This window comes from Bos grunniens, chromosome 18 (genome assembly GCF_055505025.1).
Source record: "Bos grunniens cultivar Pamir isolate PY7600 chromosome 18, Bosgru_T2T1.0, whole genome shotgun sequence".
Lineage (NCBI taxonomy): Eukaryota > Metazoa > Chordata > Mammalia > Artiodactyla > Bovidae > Bos > Bos grunniens.
The window spans coordinates 52772207-52782235 of NC_141182.1; the positions used below are offsets into that span (position 1 = coordinate 52772207).

Below are 10029 nucleotides of genomic sequence, written 5' to 3' on the forward strand. Positions count from 1 at the left end.
CACTTTTCACTTGCATGCATTGGAGAAGGAAATGGCAACCCACTCCAGTGTTCTTGCCTGGAGAATCTCAGGGACAGGGGAGCCTGGTGGGCTGCTATCTATGGGGTCGCACAGAGTCGGACACGACTGAAGCGACTTAGCAGCAGCATGTTGAGCTGAGATGGTGAGTGGTGAAAGGCACCCAGAATGAGGGTTCTAAAATCTGGGCTAGAGCCCTTCAATTGCTATGGATTCACTAGACCCTCCATTTGTCCACCAGTAAAAAGGTGTGGACTTAACAATACTGGAGTGGCTTGCCATTTTCTTCTCCAGGAGAATCTTCCCACCCAGGGATCAAACCCAGGTCTCCCACATTACAGGCAGATTCTTTACCATCTGAGCCACCAGGGAAGACCTAGAATAGACTAGAGTTTTCCAAACCATTTTATTAGCCTCAGAGCCCTTTCTTCAAATGCAAGCTTACATGGTATATCAATATATTATTTTTAAAACATTTTTAATATATTAAATCACAATGCAATAAAAGCAGATATCAATTCAAAAGCTATAGCCCTCTTCTCCCACCACCACCAACTTTCTACACACTGTTGAAAAAAAAAAATTCTTGCATTTAAATGACACGTGGATTACAGAGGCAATTAAAATGTAAAATAGCAACCAAAATCAAATGACAGTGAAAATATTATATATAGAAACTATGGGATATGATCAAAGCCACACTTGGAGCAGCATGATAGCATTAAAATGCTTAAATACATTGAGAGTACCAAAAAGAAAAGATTTTGAAATTGAGCAAAATAAGGTTACCACTCAAGAAACTAGAAGAAGTCCATGAAATAAACCAAAGAAAAAATGTAAGAAATTAAGAAAGGTAAAAGCAGAAATTGATGAAATATAAAATCAAACAGAGCTAGTCAATAAAACCTAAAGCTGGCTCTTTGAAAATACCAGAGAAATCAACAAATTTTGGCAAGTATGATAAGAGACAAAGAAGACTAATATATAAAAGAAACTTTTGATTGAAGTAGAGCGGATTAGATGCTCAATAAATATATATAACGAGGGAAGAGTATGTGGATACTTCCCCAGCAGCCACTCCTCTTTGCTCTTTTATGACCGAGGCACTGCCTCCCTTAAAGGAAGCTGAAAATGCCAGATACTCACTTTCCCAGACTGCCTTGCAGTTTCAGGTGGTCATGTGACCAATTCTGGCCAATGAAGGAAGGAGAGAACTAAAAGTTCTGTCCAGTGACTCTCCCTACCTAAGTGGACACTAAGGGAATTCCATGGAGTTGAAAGCTACTGGCTAAATCAGTGTTCTCCAATATGAGGTTTCCAGGCAATGGCACAGCTAGGAAGTGAGGATGGATTTTAGCCCATACTCTCAACCCCAAGAACACTATCCAGCCCCAAAATGGGAAATAGCGTCCATATTCACCCCACCCCTCCAAGTTCACATAAGAGTCAGTGACATATATATCAGTGAGAATTTTTCTTCAGTGGCCAGTAAGAGAGATTGGACATAACACGAACAAAGACAACACTAGAATACAAGATAAAAGAGAAACTGATACGTTTAAGAGCGGCTTACATAGATAGAAGATTATTTCTCTCACACATAAAAGGTGACCGTAAGCAGAGCTGGGATGATGGCGCCACAGTGTCATTAGAAACATAGCCCTTTCTGTCTTTCTGCTCCATCATCGTTAGCATGGGGCTTTCATTCTCTTGATCATCTCATGGTCCAAGATGGCTGCTGGAGCCACAGCTGCCTCATCCACGTTCCAGGCTGGAAGCAGAAAGAAGGGAACAAAAAGTAAAAGCAGCTCCATGCCTGATTATGGACTGTGCCCCCTACCTGCCCATTTTTTCCTTTTTGGCCACACTGCATGGCACGGGAAACTTTCCTGACCAGGGATCAAATCCATGCCCTCTGCAGCAGAAGCACAGTCTTAACCACTGGACCATCACAGAAGTCCTAATCCATGCCCTTTTTAAGGAACCTTCCCCAAAGTCCCTTCCTACAACTTCCACTTACATCTGATTGACCAGCTCTTAGTCATGTGGCCACCCTAGCTGCAAAGGAGGCTGGGACATGTAGACTTTTCCCTGGGTATATCACTGCTCCAAAGAACTTCAGGGTCCTGCTCTCAGAGACAGGAAAGAATGGATCCCAGGTAGGCAGCTGGCAGGCTCTGCCATGACAGACCTTGGAACTCCTACTTCCCAAGCTGGACAAAATGGCCTTTCTCACCTAAGCCCAAAGGGAAGGAGCCCCAGATATAGTAGCCAGGATTTGGGAAAGACTGGGGTGGTGTTCTGCCAGGGCTTGCTTTGTGCAGTGGAGAATGAGGCCAGCAGGAGGGGCAAAGGAGGGGAAGGGGTGGCAGCTCAGTTTTCTAGGTCAAGTCATATCCCATATCCTCAGGGTGTGGAGGCTCAGATGTCCCCAGGTCCGAGTCTCCTGTCCCCCTAGGCCTATCTGGGCTTCTGGACTGAATCCTCCAAGCAGTCCAATTCCCCTCTTTAACAGTCCAGGAAAGAAAAATAGCAACAAAGCTTCCCAGGTGGCTCAATGGTAAAGAATTTGCCTGCCAGTAAAGGAGACCACAGGAGACATGGGTTCTATCCCTGGGTCGGGAAGATCCCCTGGAGTAGGGCACGGCCACCCACTCCAGGATTCTTGCCTGGAGAATCCCACAGACAGAGGAACCTGGGGGTCACAGAGAGTCGGAAACAGCTCGGCAACTAAACCCTGCTGACCCTGGTGGTCCCGAGGTTGACGCTGCCCTCCCACTGCAGGGGCCCTGGGCGCAGGAAACAGCAATAGCTCCTGATATCTCAAATGTTGATGTTGTCCTTTTGTGTCTCTAGCTCAATGAATTCCTACAAGAACCCTGAGTAATTACCGGCAGTTCCTCCATTTTACAGATGAGGAAATTGAGACCCAGAGAGCCAAAAACCTCGCTCCAGGTCCCGTAGGTCCCACGGCTCCTGGAAGGAAGCTAGCTGAGTTTCCGTCACTCCTCTGCAGGGCCGGCCAGGCCAGGGCACAGGCTCGGAGCCCAGACAGAACTGAGAGCAGACACTTGAGCCGAAGGACTCCAGGAAAAGTGACTTTTCTCACTTATAAGACAGAGATAATAATAGTATCCACCTCTGAGGACTGTTGAAAAGATTAAATGAGCCAATATAAGGAAAGAATTTAGTTACCTAAGTGCTTGGTGAATGCTTTTTAACTCACTCAGGTGGTAGTTTGGGCAACATGCAGATGGATAAGCCAACAATAACCATTTTTCTGTCACGGCTTCTTCCTGGGGGGCTTAATTAAGCCTATGTCACAAGGTCCCCCGTGACAAACCTAGGCAATGTGTTAAAAAGCAGAGACATCACTTTGCCAACAAAGGTCCATATAGCCAAAGCTATGGTTTTTCCAGTAGTCATGTACAAATGTGAGAATTGGATCATAAAGAAGGCTGAGTGCCAAAGAATTACTGCTTTTGAATTGTGGTGCTGGAGAAGACTCCTGAGCGTCCCTTGGACAGTGAGGAGCTCCAACCCATCCATCCTAGAGGAAATCAACCCTGAATATTTATAGGAAGGCTGAAGCTGAAGCTCCAATACTTTGGCCACCTGACTGGAATACAGTGGCCACCTCTTTGGAAAAGACCCAGATGCTGGGAAAGATTGAAGGAGAAAGAAGGGGGCGACAGAGGATGAGATGAGATGGTTAGATAGCATCACCGACTCAGTGGACATGAATCGCCTCAACAGACATGAATCTGAGCAAACTCTGGGAGATAGCAGAGGCCAGGGGAGCCTGGTGTGCCACAATCCATAGGCTTACAAAAAGTCGGACACAGTTTAGTGACTGCACAAAAACACAGGTTCCCCTCATTTTACGGAATACAGGATGTTCTTGGAAAACTGTAATCATCTGAAAATAGTTTATGAGAAAAATAATACATGTGTACAGTTAGAATCCTGATGCTGAAAGGTTTTTTTTTTTTTTAATTTAAAAATAAAAGATAACGAGGAATCCCCTGACAGTCCAGTGGTTAGGACTCAGCATGTTCACTGCCAGGGCCCCAGAGTTTCATCCCTGGTTGGGGAACTAAGACCCCACAAGCCATGTGATGTGGCGAACAACAACAACAACAAAAGAACAAAAAAAACAAAAAGAAAATCTAAAAATATCAAGATAATCCCAACGCTGCTTATCACAGGTGCCGGGGGAATGTGTCCTCAACACAGATCCTCTGGCTTGCGCCTCACCGCCTCCCTGTGAAATGGAGCTCTATTTCTCCAGTCTCCTAGCTCTTTATTAAAAATATACCTTCCAGGTCTCCCCCTGGGCCCAGGAAATCTGTGTTGTCTCCATGGAAGGGACCTGGAAACTGGATTTTTTAAAATAAATAGCCTGGGTGATTTTTGTCAGCTGCAAAATTGGGGGACCCAGATGCAAGAACTGTCTGACGGACAAAAAAAGGAAATTAAGGCACAAAGAGTAGGAGGCAACTTACCCACAGTCCCTGAGCCAGGAAGGGGCAGGGCCAGGGATTGGCCCAGGATCACACAGCAGGGTTCAGACCGGAGGCTGAGATGGGGCCTCTTCTGCCCCACGGGCCTCATAACTGCTCCCCTTCTCCCCCACCCCCACTACCCACCCCGTCCCCACAAAGCCCAGAGGGTGCTGGGGTCCTCTCAGACCCTCGGATTCCATTAGCCGTGGGTGGGAGCCAAGCAGAAATCCAATGCAGTCTCTGCCTCTCTCTGCCCCCTCCCTCCCTGCTCCCCCAAGATGCCTTTTCTCAAGTAACCTTTCTGACTTGGGGAGGGGCGGGGTGGGGGTGGCAATGACCTTGAGGCCAAAACACACAATGGCCCAGTCAGGCTCTGGAGCTCTGCCAGGCAGAGGAAGGAAGCCTGCCCTGTTTTTCTCCCCTGGGCTGGAATGTTGATTCAGGAGGGAGAGAGAGAGAGAGGAGGGTGAGAGAGAGAAAGGGAGAAGGAGGGGGAAAGGGGGGTGGGGGGAGAGGAGAAAGAGAGGTGAGGATGGAATAGGAAGGAGGAAGTGGGCAGGAGAACAATGGTGAAAGAGGTGGGTACCTGGCACCAGGGTGCCAAGCCTGGACTTTGGGAACCAAGTGGGGAGTCTGGTCAGCACACACTGTTCAGGGTCCAGAGGGGTCATCCCAGCCCCTCGAGGTTGCACAGGACCAGGGCAGCCGAAGGGCCTCACTCGTCTGCTGACCACAGACGTGGTGACCATCAGGAGCAGGTCTCAGGTGCCCGCAGAGGTAAGGTCACCTTTCTGAATCATCTCCCCTTTTGGATCACGGTCTATCTCCTCCTCTTTTTCCCTCTCACTCCACTCTGGCCACACTGATCTCCTGGTTATTGTTTGAACAAACCATGCAACTCCTGCCTCAGGGCCTTTGCACCAGCCTTTCCTGCTGCCGGGAATATTCTCACCATGGATTCTTGAATCACTCTATTCTCTGCCCAAATGTCATCTCTTTAGAAGGAGATCCCCCCAACACTCAATGCCGTCTAGCTTTGTTCTTCAGAGCCTTTATGACACATACACCCACCACTTCATATCTTCATATTATAGTTTTTCCTTTTTTTTTTTGGCCACACCAAAGGGCTTTTGGGATCTCAGTCCCCCAGCAGTGAAAGCCCTGAATCCTAACCACTAGACCTCCAGGGGACTCCACATTCTATATTTCTTCCTTCACTTGTTCATTATCTGTCTTTTCCACCAGACTGTGAGCTCCATGAGGCAGGGATTTTCCTTCTTTTGACTAGCACCTTAAATCGGTGCTTGGCACAAAGTAGGTGCTCAATAAATAGTAGTAATAATAATAAGGAGACTTTCTCCACCAGATAACAAAACGCACAGTAGACTTATTGTATCAGTATCTACTTACTCTGTAACAAATTACCCCAACACTCGGCAGCTTTATTATCTCAGTTTCTGTGAGTCAAGAATTCGAGAGCCGGGACTTCCTTGGCAGTCCAATGGTTAAGACTCTGTGCTTTCACTGCAGAGGGCGAGTGTTCGATCCCTGGTCAGAGAACTAAGATCCTGCATGCTGCTTGCTGCAACCAAAAAAAAGAAACGGAATCCAAGAGTGGCTTCGCTAGGTGGTTCTGACTCAAGGTCTCTGGTGAGGGTACAGTTAAGAAGATGGCTGGGTCGCAGTCATCTGAAGGCTTGACTGGGACTGGTTGAGAACCCACTTCCTGCCTCATTCACATGAGCATTGGCAGGAGGCCTCAGTTCCTTGCCACATGGCCCTCTCTGCAGAAGGCTTACGACAAGGCAGTTGGATTTTTGCAAAGCAAGTGACTGCATGGGAGGACAAGAGAGAAGCCGCTGTGCCTTCATGATTTGGTCTCAGAAGTCACATACCACCATTTCTGCCATACTCTACCAGCTAGAAGCAAGGCACTATTTCCAGTCACATTCAAGGGGAGGGGAATTCCTCTCCACCTTTCAATGGGAAGATTGTCAAAGAAGTTGCAGACATATTCTTAAACCACCGCAGATGTAATAAGATGTCATAAGTAAAATAGTGTGGAATGAAGAAAAAAACAACTGAGAGACAATGAATGCTGGAAGGTGTCTGAGTCAGTTCCCGCTGCCGTAACAAAATACCACAGACAGGGTGGCTTAGACAACAAATGTTTCTTTCTCATAGTTCAAGAGGCTGGGAAGTCCAAGATCAAGGGGCCAGCAAGGCAGACTTTAACCTGAGGCCTCTTCTTACAGCTTGCAGCTGGGTTCCCATCACCCTGTGCTCTCTTGGGCTCTTCTTTGTGGGCTCACAGAGACAGAAAGAGAGCAAGCTCTCTGGGGTCTCTTCTTCTAAGGACACTAATCCTATCAGCTCAGGGCCCCACCCTTAATTACTTCCCGATAGGCCCCATTTCCAAACACAGGCACATTGAAGGTTAGGGCCTCCACATATGAATCTGGGTGGGGAGACACAAACATTCAGTTCATAATAAGGGGCAACAGAGGACTTCCCTGGCAGTCCAGTGTTTAAGACTCTGTGCTTCCAATGCTGGAGGGGCAGGTTGGATCCCTGGTTGGGGAAGTAAGATTCCACATGCTGTGTGGCTCAGCCAAAACGATCAAAAGCAAACAATAAAACATAATAAGGGGTGACACGGGGGCAGAATCACTGTCTGCATGCCCCAATTCCAAGAACAGTGCCAGGCAAATACTTGGTATTCAATAAATACTTGATGAGTTTAATAAATGAATGAATGGATGAATTTGACCAATATCTGCTGACTATGTACTCTTGAGAGTCCCGTGGACAGCAAGGTGATCAAACTAGTCAATCCTAAAGGAAGTCAACCCTGAATATTCATTGGAAAGACTGATGCTGAAGCTGAAGCTACAATATTTTGGTCACCTGATGTAAAGAGCCGACTCATTGGAAAAGACCCTGACAATGGGAGAGATTGAAGGCAAAAGGAAAAGGGGGTGGCAGAGGATGAGATCGTTGGATAGCATCACCGACTCAATGGACATGAATTCGAGCAAAGTCCGGGAGATAGTGAAGGACAGGGGAGCCTGGAGGGCTGCAGCCCATGGGGTCGCAAAGACTGAGCAACTGAATAACAATGACCATAGTGTTCCCTCAAGAGGCCCCATGCAAGGTCACAAGACCATATTCTGATGGAGACAGCCTGACCTCACAGAGCTTACAGCCCAGAGCAGGGGACAGGTGTTAAGAGGTCGTTACAAAGTCATGACAAAGGGTCATGAAGCCCAGATGGAAAAAGGGTGGTTTCTGAGAGAGAAACACCAGAGCATGTAATTTAGGTGGAGGCTCCAAAGCAACCTCCCTGGGATGGTAGTCACAGTTGTATCAGCTTCCTGTGGCTGCTGTAACAAACTGTCACCAGTTCAGCGGCTTTAAACAGCAGAAATGCCTTCCCTTACAGTTCTGGAGATCAGAAGTCAGAAATGAGTTTTACAGAGATTGAATCAAGGGGGTCACAGGGCTGGTTCCTTCTGAAGGCTCCAGGAAAAAAAAAAAAAATCCATTCCTTGCCTCTTCCAGCTTCTGGCGGCTGCCAGCCTAACTGGGCTGTGGCTGCATCACTCCCATCATCATCTCACGATCTCTTCTGGGGTAAGCTCTCTCTCTGCCTCCTTCTTATAAAGATGCTTGTGATTACACTGAGGGCCCACCAAAATCATGCAGGATCGTCTCTCCAGCTCGTGATCCTGAACTTCATCGCCTCTGCCAAGTCCCTTTTGTCACACAAGGTACCATTCTCAAGTCAGATTCAGACCTGGACCTCTTTGCGTGCTAAGTCGTGTCCAACTCTTTGCAACTCCATGGACTATATCCCACAAGGCTGCTCTGTCCATGGAATTCTCCAGGCAAGAATACTGGAGTGGGTTGTCATTTCCTCCTCCAGGGAATCTTCCTGACCCAGGAATCAAACCCAGGTCTCCCACATTACAGGCGGATTCTTTACCGCCTGAACCATGAGGGTAGCAGATTTCTTTGGGGAGCATTACTCAGCCTATCACAAGGTCAGAGGAGCTTGGCAGAGAAAGCATTTCAAACCAAGGGCCAGGAGGAAGGAAAGCAGATTCAACCCAGTGTGGCAGGGACTTCCCTGGTGGTCCAGTGGCTAAGACTCTGCACTCCCAGGGCTGGGGGCCCACGTTCCACCCCTGGTCAGGGCACTACATCCCATGTGCTGTGACTAAGGGCCTACTTGCCCCAACTAAAAGATCCTGCCTGCCGCACCTCAGACCCAGCGCAGCCAAATAAATAAAAATGTTAAGTGTGGCAGGAGTGGAGTCAACACAGGGAGAGTGGAGGAGGTGAGGCCAAGGGGGAACAGGGAAGGTGCAGGGCCTTGTAGGCTGCGGTGAGGACCTTGGCTGTCACCTTGAGAGAGATGGGAGCCCCAGGAGGCTCTGTGCAGAGGCTGGACGGGCTCTGACTCAGGTCCTAAGAGGATCTCTCTGGCCACCTCTTGGAAGACACTCTGGTAAGCAGACATAAGAGCAGGGAACGCAGGGAGGAGGTGACAGTGGTGCTGACCGGAGGTGACGGCAGCTGGACCAAGATGGTGGCCGTGGAGGTGGGGAGAGATTTTGCCGGCGGAGTCGACAGCATTTGCTGATGGACTGGAGGGAAGAGAGGAGTCAAGGGTCTCTCAGCCTTTCTCTGAGCAGGCGCAGGAGGAGGGGCTACCATGCATGAGGCTGGAAGGCTGCAGGCAGAGTGGGATCTGAGGTTGGAATGAAGACATGTGACATTTCAGAGGCCAGTGATCGGGCAGATGGCCTGGATGGACCCCAAGGCACACAGGCTCCGAGAGGGAAGTTGGCACAAGTTGTGGACTGTGGTTTTCACCCACCTCGAGGGGCCCCTTATCCTCTCCCCCAACTTCCCCTCACGCCCGGGTGGAGCCAGCCTTGTTTGCTTCCCTCCCGTCATCCGTTTTATGATGGGGAAGGCTGGTTTTCCCCTAACCCAGCAGACACCTCTCCCCTCTGCCTGTCCCTGACCCTCCCGCCTCGGGAAGCCCCGAGCTGGCCTCCTGAAATGTCCCAGCAGGATGGGGCCCCTGCCACCCATGCAGCCAGCCAGATGGGCCCCAAAAGGGGAAGTGGGTCACCCACAGTCACCCGGCACGCGGTCAACTCAGGACCCAGGGTCTCGTCTTCTTAATGTCCCACCACAGTCCTGGGAGGCGGGGGAGGAAGCAACCATCCTTTTCACATTTCTCACGAGAAAGCTGGGGCTCCAGGAGAGGCCCGAGTTCACCCGAAACGCTCCACCAACAGGGAAGCTGGGATTGAAACCCAGGTCCTGACAGAAGGATGTCTTCATTGTAAGCACTGCGGACAAGGCGATGGGTGAACAGAACCCAGTCCCGTCCTCCCAGGACCCTCGTAGGGCAGACATAACTGTCACGGACAGTGACAACCCAGCATTGGTCAGGGCTGAGATGGAGGGGGCCCAGGAGTCTGGGTTGGGG

At 49.2% G+C, this 10029-nt stretch overlaps 2 long non-coding RNA genes across 2 annotated transcripts; one reads left to right on the forward strand and one right to left on the reverse strand.

Annotated features, from left to right (window-relative positions):
- Nucleotides 1–405: 405 nt before the first annotated feature.
- On the reverse strand, nt 406–4989 carry LOC147354017 (uncharacterized). Its single transcript, XR_015146166.1, has 2 exons — nt 4524–4989; nt 406–1789 (listed from the first exon to the last, which is right to left on the reverse strand). It is a non-coding gene; the product is annotated as an uncharacterized LOC147354017 (long non-coding RNA).
- Nucleotides 4990–5040: 51 nt separating this feature from the next.
- Nucleotides 5041–7268, forward strand: LOC147354018 (uncharacterized). The gene is made up of 2 exons (XR_015146172.1): nt 5041–5300; nt 6054–7268. It is a non-coding gene; the product is annotated as an uncharacterized LOC147354018 (long non-coding RNA).
- Nucleotides 7269–10029: the final 2761 nt, after the last annotated feature.